This window comes from Ceratotherium simum, chromosome 6 (genome assembly GCF_057802395.1).
Source record: "Ceratotherium simum simum isolate JZ-2026a chromosome 6, ASM5780239v1, whole genome shotgun sequence".
NCBI lineage: Eukaryota > Metazoa > Chordata > Mammalia > Perissodactyla > Rhinocerotidae > Ceratotherium > Ceratotherium simum.
In genome coordinates, this window is record NC_141905.1 from 47,486,991 (window position 1) to 47,502,909 (window position 15,919).

Consider the following 15,919-nt stretch of genomic DNA (forward strand, 5'->3'; position numbering starts at 1 on the left):
TTTATAAACTTCTTTGAAGTCTACTTTGGGCAGGGGTGGGAGATAAGATATACACATCTTATTTCATCACCCAGACTGTAAACTTTCTGAGTGCTGGATTTACGTATGATTCATCTTGTATCCCGCAAAGTTCTTAGAATTGGCCTTGCTCAGAGGAGGCGCTCAATAAATATTTATTGAATGATAAATGACAGACATAAGTAAGAGATTACATAGTTTTAAAATGATCTTTGTAGATTTAGAAACATTACATATAAATATGTAACCAAAAAATGTGATTTCTAAAACATAACCTAAAAGGAAAAAGAGTTTTATTACAGAGAAGGATGATTTCATAAAGTGAAATGTGGTTGAAAATATGACATGGATTTTCAAATCTGGAATACAAACATCAGATGAAAATACATTGTGCAATGTTATCGCTATGGCAAGTAATTATAAATGATTAAATCAGTTAGATAAACTATTGGGGTTGTTTCATATAATGTTCCAAAATATTAAGCAATTAAATATTTAAGATGCAGCAGAAGTTAAATTTATCTTTTAAAATAGGCTGAAAATTTTATTATCAAGAGTTCTTCCTTTAAGACCAAACGACCTAAAAATCAGCAATGAGAAATACTAGGATTATAGTTAGGTCCTCTTGAAGTTGGCAAAATTTTCAGATTCTATTAGAGTATAACATTATCAAATAATTTGATAGCCTGGAGAAAAATTAATGATGATTAATAGCCCAGCTCTCCTTTTCACGTGAGTAACTGGACACACAGAAATGGTAATTGGTCAAGCCAAGCTCACTTAGTTCTTTAGAGACTGAGCCAGGAGTATCCTTGCTCTCCTCCTACACTGAAATAGTCACCTCTTGTCATCCCTTTTTCCTGAAAATACCTCATCTCTCTCCTCTATGTCTTCGATGACTCGCTTTCTGTTGAGTTATCCCCATTAGAATACAAACTTGTTCCAGGCTCTCCTGTCTTAACTCTCCCTTGACCCTACATTCCATTTAAACTATGATGCCATTTTTATACTCTACTTCACAGTTAAACTTCAAGAGTTTTCTGTTTAATCATTGGCTCTACTTCCCACCTCTCTAACTCTTTGCCTCAGTTCCCTCATCTGTCAAAGAAGAGTAATAGTACTCACTTATAGGGTTGTTTTGAGGATTAAATATATTGATATAAGGAAAAGGCTCAGAAAAGTATCTGAAACGTAATAAGGGTTTAATGAATACTAGCTATTATTATCATTACCAACACCATCACGTTTTATTTCTTCTCTAAGAACCTTGCTAAATTAAGTACCTTTACTAACAGAATCTCTAGCTTTCAAGAAACACTATAGTGGGATAATAATAATCAAAATATAATGGAATAATAAACATAGTTATTGATTATTGTCTATTTGGTAGGCCTTTGTGCTAAGAGCAAATGCAGTCCTCATTTTTTCTTCCCAATAGGCTGCTTATGGGTACTTAGTATTGCTGACTTCATTTTATCAATGAGGAAACCGATTTATGGAGGCTACAATAATTAGCATGTAAGCAAGGGGAATTTCACAGGCAGGGGAAATAATTTCTTAACACACACAGACTTGAAAGCTTGATGTTAGTATTTCTGTGAATTAGATGAAATGTTTCTTCTGTCCAGACATCTCATCTCACTCTCCCATGAAGCCATCTGGCATCCCAGAATTCTTCCAATTCATTTACCACTTTAGGATTTATACAGGCAGTTCCAAAATGGATATATAGCAGGCTCAGGAATAGAGGAGCTGGGTTTTCACAAAGTTTTACAAAGGATTGATACAATGTCAAATCTCTTTAACCAAGATCAGGAGTAGGGTGAGGGGTAGAGGAGACCTGAATGCACCAAGTCATTGCTTGGAGCAGGTTGCTACTGGACCTTAAAATTAAAAGGGAGCTTAGCGGTCAACTAGTCTAACACGCATTTTGCAGATACTGAAACAAGACAAAAAGCAGAGGGAAAGTGCATTCCCTAAGGCCACACAGCTGATTATTAGTATGTGCATGAACTGATTCAGCCTCCTCATCCTACTCAAAGAGAGAAAGAAAAAATATGGGCTTACTAAAATAGCAATTAATATTATATTGGAGGCTCATGGTAGACAAGTTCAAATACCATATTTAATCCTTCTAAAACTCCTAGGAATATGGGTACTTTTATCTCCACTTTATTGACAAAGAATGGTGTCAGAAAAAGTTAAGTGTAACCTACTCACAGCTATACATCACTTCACTGGGCAGAGCTGAGATTTTCACTCAGGACTGTTAGACCTGAAAGCCTTCTTTTTGTAAACACCTTTCAATCCCATTTTACCATGCTTCACTTTCACTTTTTCTTATCCTGATCCCACGATAACTCACTAGCTCAGAACATCAGAACATCCATTCTATCAGTGTGCAGATAGCAGACGGACACTATGGGCTGGAAAAACCACCCAGAAAATGGAATTTACATTTAAATGCTAATAACTCAAAGTTCACTTAAATTGACATTTCCAAAAGTTACTGCTGTTTTGCCCAAAAAGAGGGGCACTTATTAACAGCAAGAAATGGGGCTCCAATGGCAGAATTTCATTGAATTATGTGGGCTGGTAGAAAGATAGATAATTTAGGGAAATGGCTACATGTAAGTACTTGGAGTAATTTCACACAGGCACCTATTTTGTCCATGTCTTCTTAGGCTGCTGTCATGGTCAAGATCAACATACACTTAATTTATTAAACTTATTTAATTATTTCTCAGTTTATACTGTTTTTATTTTTTTTTTTAACGCATGAACAAAGTTTAAGCCTAAAACCAGAGAATGCATAATATATAAAGTGATTGCCTCGCCCTTTTCCTCCCTTAACAAAAGATTTGCTCTCCAGAGATAACATCATTGTTTAACCGTTTATGATATATCTTTCCATAAACATTTATGCATATAAGTATAAAAGTTTATGTATGCAGGCATATATCCACATGCTTTTATTGACACAAATCGTATCATGCCTTAGAAACAATTATATAAAGCGTTTTTTTGTCACTGAGCAAGACAATGATGATGAGGAAGATGATAAAAATATGAAGGAGAAGGAGAATGAGGAGGGAGAGGAGGAGGAAGAAGGAGAAGTTAATTCTCACAACCATCAGAGATTTGTGTTAATATAATACTTACTTTACAGATTAATAAAATGAGATATAAAAAGACTAAGTAACTTGCTCAAAGTCAATAGTGCTGGGATTGAAGTCTGGTGATCTGGCTCCACAGTGCATGTTTTTAGCCAACAAACTATGCTAACCTTGGGAGATTTTCCATAACAGCACATACAGATCTGCCTCATTCTTTTCAGTGGCTGAATAGCATTCTATCTATTGCTATACATTCTAGTTTCACAGGCTCATAGTAATGGACTTTCATTCCCCCATCCCCTCACTCCCCTTCAGGTGTTTTAAAAATGACAATATATGAGAGTCCAGGCTTAATAATTGATTTTACCCGTATTACACAAGTCAAGTCAGATGAAAGACTTGCTGAATTTGTTTTAATTTTCCAAATAAACTGAATAATTTGCTTCAATTGCCTATCTTTTTAGTTGCAGATATCCAGATTCAATTTTCTTAAGTATACATTTTTTCCTCAACCTTTAATTGTAGAAAGCCTAATAGACAATATCCAGTTATACTAACCTTGATGTTGATGTATTTGAAACTCTATGTTCATATTTTATCAGGTGCTCAGAAAATTTCGAAGGGAAAATAATCAAGACCTTTTTTCTTTTGTTTTCTTTTTGCCTATTAACTGGTGCTTTTTATATTGCAATGTCCATCAAAACAGGTTTTTGCAAGAACACCATGACATAGCTATTATCAGTTAATCAGACTCCAAAAAATTAAGATTTCACACTCTAATTAGAAAAGCGGTGACTAATTAGTCAGTGGATTCTCATTCACTAATATATTCACATCATTATTAACGCTGCTGTGTATTCTTCAGCATATAAATCTATTTTCTAGAAATGCTTTTTAGGAGAAATTGAACTCAAAAGATTGCATATTTATATACAGTTCAAATATAAATATATAAAATTTTAAACAAATAAAATGCTAGTGCAAATTGTTTTAATGCGGCTTGAAACATTGCAGCCTAACTACCAGGTGTTTCATGGGTACCAATAACACCCTTGAGAAACGGAAACTACGTTCAGTCTCTCCTGGATCAAGCAAGTCTTAAAAGTAAAATATGTACATGTGAACAAAGAGCTTATTTTTAATTTATACATAAAATGGTACTGGAAAAAGATAAACATTTTATAACTCCATGTGCAAAAAGGCTTAGAAACAATGACCAACCTAGTAGCAAAGGGCTAGATTGTGAGTCTCAGATTGTGAGTCTCTAAACAGAAGAAATGGCTGATTCTAGCCTGGGTCATGAAACACACAAGATGAGCCTGAACATCTTATATCTGAGGATAAGGATGCTGTTAAAGACTACTAGGATCTATGTCAAAAGACCTCAGAATGAAACTTGAAGAGGCTCCCACTGACCTAAGTTGGGACAATTTGAGCATTAATAAGAATAAGAACTACAGTGAATTAAAACATAAAAATTATTTAAATCCATAAATTCTCTTGGTAGATGTATTCCATGTAATATATAAAGAGTGATAGAATTAGAACATCTGAACTAATAGTAATGAAGGAATCACTGTAGACAATGAACATCAACTGTTAACATCACACATACACACAAAAGACATTGTATGCCTCTTGAAAAGAAGAATGAATACAGCTATGAACTAGTCTCACACACACACAAAATCAAACCAGAATCTTGATCCAGGGCCTAGATCCAAATTCCAATTTATAGAAAACACAGAGGTAGGTCAGAGGAACATGTTAAACTGTGTCACAAAATTTGAGATAACTGGAAACTTGAACCCTGACTGAAAATTTGATGATTTTAAAGAATGTATTATGTTTTAGGTGTGATTTTGGTACTGTGATTATGGTGAAGATAAAAGAGAACTCACGTTTTTAGAGACATATATCAAAAAATTTACTAATGAAATGATACGATATCTAGGATATGTTTCAAAGCAATACGAGAAGTGGGGAAAAGGTTGTGGATGTGGATGGGGCAGGATTGACTCCTACTGGTTAATGGTTGTTGAGACTGGGTGATGGGACATGAGGTTTCATTATTTTCCTATTATTGTGTATGTCTGGAAGTCTCCATAATTAAAAGTTTAGAATTTTTGTCAGAATTTTTTTTGTCAGCAGTATTTAGAAGTGCTGGAGAATTACTTAAACATCAAAATCTTTTGGGATTTTTAAAAAACAGTTGCATTTAAAGGCATCAGAGAATTACTTAAACACCAAAGAAAGCTTTTATTCACCAAAGCACTCAGCAGGAGACCCTTCACAGTCTCGGCTAATTAGCTATTTCATCACCAGTTAGTTGGATCCAGTTAAGTCAAGCTTGTCATTTTCCAAATATAAATATTACTTGCTTTAAAAGTCAAGTTAAAAAAACAAAAGCTGCCAATACATTAGCGCTTTATTGAGTATGAATATGAATGATTTTCTTCTAATATTTATCAAATGTTAAAATATCTAATCAAAACTTCTTAGAGATAGGTGTATAATAAATTAACATGGGAATACATAAAGGGAAAGGTCAATAGGTCTTAGGATGCTTAAGTTTTCTACATTGGGACTAAATCTTTGTGGCATTAAATCCATTTTTAATTAGAATAAAAATAATTTGTTTTTATTAAGTGAAATAAGATTGAGTAAACGTTTTAAGGGGTAAAAATACTGTTGGATAAAATCACTGATGATGTATGCTAAAACATGACACTCATGACTGGAAGACAGAGTATCCAAAAATTAATCAGCATTCCATTGATTAATTTCCTCTTAAAATTCAAGCACAAACATTTAATAACAAAAAAAAAAATCAGTTTCCATCATTACATCGGGAGTTCTGAAATCCCTGGGCTTTTCTTACCAGAATGAATTAACTAATGACTTAAAAAAGGAGGAAAAAATCTAGCAATATTAGAAAACAGAGATTTAAGATAAGAACATGGATTACTTTAGTTCTAGAAACAGTATTTTTTTTCTTGTGATTTCAGGAAGCTCAAAATGCAATTTGGATTGAAGATAACTAATTCTTTCAGAGTCAGACAGAAATCCAACATTCCCAGACAGTCCTCAGTTTGTTCCAATCAATAAGTTCTTGCTGGGCCCACTGTGAAGCCATTTAATTTGTTTTATGTCCCACACAGCCCTTTGTCATCATATAGCCCATTGTTAATTATTCTTAGGTGAAATATAGACCCCTGGGTCCCTTCCCTGTTCTCTAAGAACTAGCATGACCAAAATATTATCAGCATGTATAATCAGTAGATCCAAACTTCTAAGAGAAGTCTTAGAATTAATCTAAGACAATACTATATATAAAATTTGACTGCCCTATGTTCTGCCAAAGGGTCTTAAAAACTTATTGGGATGCCTAGCAGAAATTAATTCTTAAGTCCTTGCCCAAAGAATGGGAAGCTGATTTCTTAAATGGCAGCTGTCAATGGAGGGATAATGAGGCAGAGAAAGTGAGGAGAATAAACTGATGACTAAATGAATGACTAAATGAAATAAAGAGGGCCACATATGAACTGAAGATAACAAGGTGTCATGACCCAAGGATAATGATCAATCTAACTCTGTTCATCATCACTGCAATGACTTGGACTATTGCTTAAATATTTACCTAAATTTGTAGTTCAAGCTTTCCCCACAGCATGAGGACTGTGAAAGCAGATGTCTCTTCTTACCGGTCTTCATAAGCATGACAATGTGTATCACATAAACGTTTACAACAATAAACTTATTCTCAATTGTGATCTTATCTAATGAGCAAATATTATCACCAGAGATATTTCCATGTTAACCCTTACTCTGTATCAAAAGATGAGCATTCCTGGGGCTGGCCCAGTGGCTTAGTGGTTAAGTCCGTGCCTTCGGCTTCAGTGGCCCGGGGTTCACAGGATTGGATCCTGGGTGTGGACCTGCTCACTGCTCATCAAGCCATGCTGAAGCGGCATCCCATATAAAAGAGCTACAACTCTACAACTATGATATACAACTATGTACTGGGGCTTTGGGGAGAAAAAAGAAAGAGAGGAAAATTGGCAACAGATGTTAGCTCAGGGCCAATCTTCCTCAAAAAAAAAAAAAAAAGATACGAGCATTCCTATTGTTTGGCTATGGAAATACAATTGTTTTGCTTTATTTTTACCTTTTTTGTTGATTAGCAAAAGGCAATATAGAGAAGTGGTGAGTGTGGGCTTCAAAACTGGACCTTCTAGATTCAAACCCTGGTTCTTTTATACAACTATATGCCTCAATTTATTCATAAAATGGGGGTAAATACAGAACCTATAAAGATTTTTGAGGTTTAAATAAGCTATATTACATAAAATGTAGAACAAAGTAACTGACAGTGTATCTGCTCTATAAATGCTGTTATTATCACTGATTTACTACAAGGTTGGAATATAAATATTCCCCCTTCTTGCCCACTTAAAATTTGAAGAATAAGCCTCTCACTCAAGGAAAACAGAACTATTTTTCCTGGTTGATTTTAGTTCTGGTTTTAATGAGCAATCTAAGTCAATTTTTAAGAAAGAAGAGAAGAGAGTTCTCGAAAAGGAAAGAAAAAGGAAATAACCACCTCTGGGGAAAGCATGGCAGGCGGGAGGTAAAATGATTTCTCTACGTTTAAAAGAAGAGCAGAGATGAGTACAAAAGATGGTGAGAGGTTACCAGTGTGGGACAATATAGCTAGAAGATCGCTTGGAGGTAGTCTAAGAAGAGAGAATTCCCATTGTCTCCAAATAACCAGGTTATTGGACATGGCAAGAGACTGCCAAGATGAGAACTGTTTGGGTGTCCAAGAAACACATGGGAGCCACGTCATCACCCAGGGAGTAGCCAGTTCAGACTCCAGGAGAGGAGTCTGAACTCCAGAGAGGAGAATGCTCTCATCTCCTGGAGAGGACATTATTACTTTATCATCTACTACCTTACCTGTAGACTGAAAACTCCATCATCCAAGAGTTAATCCAATTTCTATTTGATTACTTTGTGTGGACTACCCACCAGCCCCCTCCATGACCCAGGACATTTGCAAACACAAAAAAGGGGGACTCAGGACAACTAAAGTGGTGGTGATGGTGATGTTCTCCACTCATGTACTCATAAGGGCAGAACTCAACCTGCTGCAAACCCCCTGAGCACAGCCCATTGTTTAATGCCTTCTCCTCCTATGTCACTTCTAGGATGCTAAATTAGGATAAGTAAAAAAAAATCTTGGCAGTCATTTGTGTCTCTTTAATTTACTCATACAGTAGTATTGAGGAGGATTTTTTTCCTGGTTATCTGATTCTTTTACATATTTGTTTCTTTACACATATTCCTCATTTATATTTTGACCACATATGGCATGCATTTGCCAAATGTAACAATCTATCATAGTAATGAAAGTGCACAAATTCAGCAAACAAAAAGATGAACATGTGGAAAAATACAAAAGGGAAACTTGGATATTTAGAGAGGAGACAGTATTTTATTCCATATTCATGTCTTTTATTCTGACCACGTAAAAAGAGATGTAAACCTCTATTGCTGAGTTGCTAAGAGCAATGTCGGAGAACTCTACAAGTTTAAGAGCTACATGGAAGATTTAAACTATTCATTTGAGCGTACTCCTAAAGCCTAATTTCCTAAATTTGAAGGACTCAGTCACCTTGAAAAAAAAAAAAATCAAAGCTCACCCTAAAGCTCACTCCAGAGACACCCTAAAAAAGTAGTCAGATGATTTTGATATTTTTCAGCAAGATTTTTCCTTCTTTCACTTTAATAAAAAACACAATTCACAGCTACAACAGGACAAGTGAGAAAGATAACTAGAGTAGTTAGTGCTGGAAAATCCTTGATACTCATTTTCTTTTTTGCTCTCTTTGTTTTCCTATTCCAGCCAGCTAACATTGTCCTTGCATGGACAAACTCTAGCAAATCAGAGAAGACAGAAGAAAATAGAAATTAAAAAAAAAAGAAAAAATCAGGTCTTGAGAGAAGTATAAATCAGCTTTCCTCTAGTAGCTTCCGATTCTTGACACCATAAAACCTAATGTATCTGTTATCAGGGCCTGCTGCTGGTTTAATAACTTATGTTCTAGATATTCCTGAATACATGCAATGACATTATAAGCAGGGTGGCTGTCTGCATTGAAATAAGACTCCATTTCCCCCTCTCACTACTATTTAAAGTTGGGAGATACATTGCAGGTCTTTGGAAGTGGTGTGGTAGAAATGACGATGATGATGTTGAGGATGATGACAATGATTGCAGCAGCTCAGCTTTAGTGAGCTATTACTATGTGTCAGGGATTCTGCTTTTGATGCATTACCTCTTTTAATCCTCACAATTCCTTGAGGATGGCACTAGCATAGTGATTTTGTAGATCCAGAGACTAAGGCTAAGAGAGGTTACTGATCCAAGGTCACACAGCTAGGAAGAGGTCAGAAGCAAAGGAAATTTAAACTCTTGCATAGAAAATTGATTAATTTAGATGCTACCAAAGATGCATAAGCTTTATCAAATAAATCAAATACTTTATTATGGAAATATCATGTCATAATTAATTCTTAATAAAATAATTTAAATAAGAATCCTTATGTTAACTTTGATTTGGAATTCAGTAGCATAAAAAAGTTTAATTTATTTGTTCCTTTAACTGAAAAATGAAATAACTAACTTTTTGTTTTTAAAACATGGCTTCCAGAGAGCTCAGAATTAATTGATGCTTTTAAATAGTGCTCTCTGTCTCACTCTAGTCCTTTTTTTTTTAATTTCTCATGTCTTATTTTATACATGACTTAAATAAAGCCTCAGTCCTCACCTCTCCTATTCCAAAATATGTTAAAATTATTTTTAAAGTACATATGCTGAAAAAGTCCAAAGAAAATCCTTTAAAAAAGATTATACCAATTAGGGTCAAGCTGCAGTTTATCTTCTTAGCTCTGCAGTGCATAAAGACAAGCTGCTGTTCCTTCGGAGAATTTGCAATTTTCTTTGAAGAATCATAGGCTTGTCTGTCCCCATGAGCCATTTAAAGCACTTTGGTTCATTAAGAGTGGGCATATCTTTCTTATTCTTAACCTTAATTAGTTAGTTGACTCTCTTCTTTCTTTTTCACTTAATTGGGAAATAGTGCTTCCAATGCGTCATTATTTCTAATTAATTAACTGAACTGAAAAATGATTACATCCTGCTTCCTTCTTGACTCCATGATTCTACTCCAATCAGAGACAGGCTCTCCTGCCCATATCATTCACATCTTAACTCTTCTGCTTGTATTATAACAAAGAATTTCTTGGTTATCTGTATGTCTTTCAAAGATGAAAAGCAAGTAAAGTACCTCAAAACGAGAGACAGCTTGGGATACAGAGTCAATGTCCTGGTTCTCTTTGTAGTTTCTAGACTAGAGCATTTAGCACAGTAATGATTTGATGAATGAATAATAATAAAACTCGATCACATATCAAATGTTGAAATATTAGCAGTATGTCTTTGCTCGTGACTGCTTAATGCACTTGTTAAGGAACCTTTCTGCTCACACCAAGCTCTAGACACCACATGCTCACTCGTTTTAGAGACTCTTAGCCCTGCAGGGACTGCTTGGACTAGGTATTTATGTCTAGGATTTCAAGAAAAGACTTCCATTATTAGTCTAAAAAAGAAGAGGTTCCAAAATGGAGTATACATGTCTAAAATAATAAAACATTGCTTGTCCATTTTTCAAAAATTTCACAGAAAAAGAGACCCAGCAAGGCCATGTTATTTCTACCGTGAAATTTTCAACTTTGTAAACTGATCATTAGTACTAGCCAACACAACTATCAATCATAAATCTAAATTGTTATGATCACTTAATTGGTGAAAAATTCACAATCCTTACCTCCAGGCACATCAGTGATCACTCATCTTTTTTCCCTTCTCACCCACAGATACCAGCTATCTTCAATAATGCATATTTGTTAGAGTCCAGGCTGACAATCACTCTTTAATGAGAAGATGTTCAGGAGGAAAGTGTGAAACATGGACCACCATACTGAATCGTCCCAAACTAAGCCACTAAACTAAGCACTATCTACAGCCAATCCAATTTCTTGCTACCTTAGGATTTAGCAAAGGACATCTTATTCTGTACATTTAAGCCTTTCCTCAAAAAGTATAAAACTCAAGGAAAATCATTAAGTAAACCACACCGTGCTCCCCATTTGCTACCTGTCACATCAAAGGCTTTGATACAGGTAAAAATAGCTTAGAAGAAAGAAAAGGCAAATTTTATTAGTAAAAAGTCACAAAGAGCAACAAAAAGAATGAGCCAGGCATGGGACGAACAGATCCCTGGGTTCTGGCCTGGCAGGTGGGTCAAATGAAAAGCCCCTCCTGTTTACCCAGGTGCAGCCTTTCCATATCTTACCCTAGTGCCCAAAGCTTATCATCCCATGTGCAATATACAAATCATTTTAGGATTTTGGGGTAGCCTGGAACCATCAGTTAGTTAAATATTTATTGAGCACTATTCTGTGCCAGACATAGCTGTGTTTTCATGAAGGAGATGTTTAACATCACCCAGCTTACTTTTGCACTCTCACTGCAATTACTGAGTACTGTAAATAAATAAAGCATAAAATGAATAACTAATTATACGATGAATAGGACCCAAATATTGTTTCATCTAACCCTGTCGATTTGCAGAATTGATTATGGAGAGTCAATGGCTTTGCTTTTGAATACAGCTGACTACTGGAGAAGCTAAAGGCAAAAGCCAAGGCTTCCGAAGTCCCAGGGCAGTGTTGATTTCCCTCTTCTAAAATCAACTGTCAAATATATTCATAAGCCAAGAAGAAGGGTGTGATTGAAAAAAAAGCAAATATGCAAGCTCACGCATTTAAACACTTTTTCCTTCTATAAAGAGGGAAAGCTTTAGGTAGCTCACAGTTTAAAACCAAAATGAAAATAAGACTAAGACACCTAACAGAAGTTTCCCATTCATCACGACTTAACGAATTTCTCCAAAAATTTGAGTGTTATCATCATAGATTGCCCTGATTTATTTACTTCAACCAAAGTATCTCTGTTTAACTATGAATTTGTTTTAATAGCCTTATTGGAATTCATTTTTGCATGGCTCTATTAACTATGCAAAGATTAGAAGCTGAAGATTTATCATTTTTATTCTATTTTATGACCTTGGACTATTTATTTAATATTGTTTAGCTAAATTGTTTCCTTGTCTCTAAAGTATCTAGAGAGGCCAGATTGAGCAATTGGCAAGTGATAAACCAAGTGATTAATTTAGACCCATAATGACTACTGAATTGATGAACAGGAGTCACATGCATTCTACACAGAGTTGCTTGGAAGAGAGAAATAGTGTGTTAAAGCAATTCACATTAATTCATACATTGTTTATACCTATTTGTGCCAAAATGGCCATCTGTCTAGGACATTTTTTTATCTAATTATAATTTGGCACATTGATTGATTCTCCCTGACCAACACCCAAGTACTGGTGTCTTTCATGGCACGTTACCCACAAATGAGTTTTGACTATTGGCATTTTAGGAGGGAAAAAAATTTGTCCCTAAATCCTGATTTAATCTTGTATTTTCTTTATAACGTGAGACAATTTTTTCATAATTGTCTAACTTTTTCCTCTTATTTTGAATGGATATTTTAACATTAAAAAATGACACTTTTATTGGCCTATGTTTGCATATTACATTTTCATTCCACTTTCATATTATTGGCAACTGCATACAATTTAACCTCTTTTTTTGTTAAAATAATTAAAGTCACCATTGCCTTTCCTTTCCAACCTATTTCCACCTAATTCCATGTAATTTATGTTTTCATGACTTCTATTAGTTGCTTCTGACAGAGGTATTATATTCTCTGCATAGAACCCAAAGGCAGGCCAGGCTACTATGTTCTGCACACTAGTGAAATTACCAGATATTCTGATTGTCTCCTGAAAATTGCTTTATAGCCTCATCTGGAAATCACAAGTATGCTATTTACTGTGACTAGTGCAAAGGTGATTTTCAAGAATTGTCAGTGCTTTCAGAAATCATCTAGCTTCTTAGCCAGTGTCTAGCTAGGATGGCTATTATAACCAATCTCTCAGAGAAGGCTTCCAACTACTTTAAGGAGACCCAGTCCTGGATTTGGGATAAGAACATACAGATCAGATCAGATCAGATTATGTCTCTCCTCTGGTCTAAACGCTGGAATGGCTCTCCTTAACTGTATAATCAAGTCTCAGTCTGTAGATTGATACTCAAGGTTCCCCTTAGCCTAGTCCCAACTACATTTCCTCATATGCTCTACCCTCCAATCATACTCAATTATACCATATTAAGACATACCAAAGCCCACAATATAACCATAGAGTTGCTTATACTTTCCTTCCCTTTACAAATTCCCCCTTCCTTTTCTATCAAAATCCTATTCATACTATATAGTCTTATTCATTATCACTTCCTCTGTAAAGCTTTTCTCGTACCTAGGTTAGGTTTATCACTCTCACAGAAATTTTTAAAGACCCTTAAAGCATGTATATCATTCTACCTTGCTGTAATTTCATATACCCCCTTCTCCAATCTAAGCGATATGTGAACAACCACAGAAATCTTGGCATTCTCTAAAAATTCTCTAATTGGTCACAAATTGGTGACCAACACATTTTTCATATTTTATTCAAGACCTAAGAATGCTACTTTCTCAAAAGAGGGGTTCCAGACCATTTCACAATTACCAACCTCATTGGCAATGAAAAAGTTCCATCTGTTCTTGCTGGAAAATCTACAGCTGAGGGGTCATCAATAGGCAACCAATAGACCAAACCAAGCTTACAGATAAATTTTGTTTGGCCTGCACAGTGTCTAAAAAAACCTGTGCCAACATTTTTAAACCAGGAGATTTCTCATTATAAATATGGATTTGGCTTTTCCTGAAAAAAATCTAAAACCATTGGGCCTGACTTCCCAAATGACAACAATCTGCTGGAACTGAGTGAGAGGGCTGGTTAGGCACGGCATGCATTCTCCATTTTGCCACAGACAACATTAATCTCTTCTATCCCCACATTGACAGCCAGTGCCATTTATTATCACGCTTACACCTTCACTTTTTAATAGCACATAAATATTTCTCTGTAACCAGGGATCTGTTAAAAGTAAGAAAACAAAAGCTTGACCAAGAATGCCATGGGTTTTTTCTTGATTCATTATTTTAAGTTATCTGACTTGATTTATATGTGCTTTTGAGTTTGCAACAATTGATTTATATTTCCCTTGCCTCAGAATGTTCAGCTAAATTGTTTGAGGGGGTAAAAATTTCTTCAAATGAAGAGTAAGCCTACTATCATTATCAGGTTGGCAATACCATGATTCTCATCTATTTTTTTTCTCTTAAGGTAGAAAATAAATAGAATGTCAGAAAAATAGATATGGAAAGATTCTGAGGGAATTATTTTTCTAAATACGTGAGTGGCTGCCTCTAGACCTTCACTCAGGCCACCGAGAATTAAGTCAACTCTTTCCATACCTCTGGCGACAATGAGAACCTCTGCTCAAATCTAAAGGTAAACTGCTAGCCAGAATCATTTACTGATCATTGATAAGCAACAATGGTCCAAATCTAGTGATAAAAAACTAAATGTAAGGGGGCCATCTCCGTGGCGTAGTGGTTCAGTTCTGCGCGCTCAGCTTCGGTGACCCGGGTTCACGGTTGGGATCCCAGGCACAGATCTACACCACTCATCAGCCATGCGGTGGTGGTAATCCACATACAAAATAAAGGAAGATTGGCACAGATGTTAGCTCAGGATGGATCTTCCTCAGCAAAAAAACAAACAAACAAACAAAACCAAAAAACCCCAAAAAACTAAATGTAAAGATTAGTTGCAAGAAACAAGATTCATTTACTTGGACACAGTCTCTAAAAGAAGGAATTTTATAGAGGCTGGTGATAGTTGGAGCTCATAAGACTCCAACCATTACCCCTATAACAGAACTTAGAAAACTATTGTTTAAAAAAAGTTAATATTTACTCGCTCTGTCATTAAGGACTCACCATGTTCTGAATTACTTTTACCAGCCAAAAGAGACGTGGACCAGTAGGCGCAGCTTCAGCACAGCACAATCAGAGACCCTGACATAAAACAACCAGTCCCAACCCAACCATTAAAGAGCACATTTTTAGCTACAAGCATAACTTTGCACTCAATTTTACTTTCAATCTAAAACATTTTATCCACAAAGCAATTAGAAAACGCCTTACAGTGAAGGAAAATATCAACCCAGTAGTGGAGTACAGATAGATAGGATTAACCTGACTGCCCCAAAGAGGCAACGATTTGAATGGATGATAATGTAAGAACAGAGAGAGAAAGCAAAGTTTGCTTCCTGGGCTTCACGCTCCGAAAGCTGTCTATTCTTACTGTGGTGGGTGTACGTGCACACATGCTCAGCAAAGCAATGAAAAAATTCACCCTATTTTTCAAAATTCTTTTTATATAACCTAAAGACCAGGTAGTTTTTGAGTTTCCAGCAGACAGACTATTTGAATGACAGTATTTTTCCCATTGCATCCTAAAAACATGCTATATATCCTTTAAAATCACGTGCGGTAACTCTTTATAGCAAACTCTCTCTCTTTTCTTTTCTTTTCCTTTTTTTCTTTTCTTTTCTAATCTGCTAGATTTTATCCAAATAGTATAACAATATGGGGTTCTGATGCAAATAAAGGAGAAATTTCTAATAACCGTTCTTCTGTCCTT

General features: G+C 35.4%; 1 protein-coding gene across 2 annotated transcripts in view; it reads right to left on the reverse strand.

The window, feature by feature from the left end:
• PRKG1 (protein kinase cGMP-dependent 1) overlaps positions 1-15,919 on the reverse strand; it is a 1,223,752-nt gene that overhangs the window by 601,520 nt on the left and 606,313 nt on the right. The gene's annotated exons all lie outside the window — the stretch shown is intronic.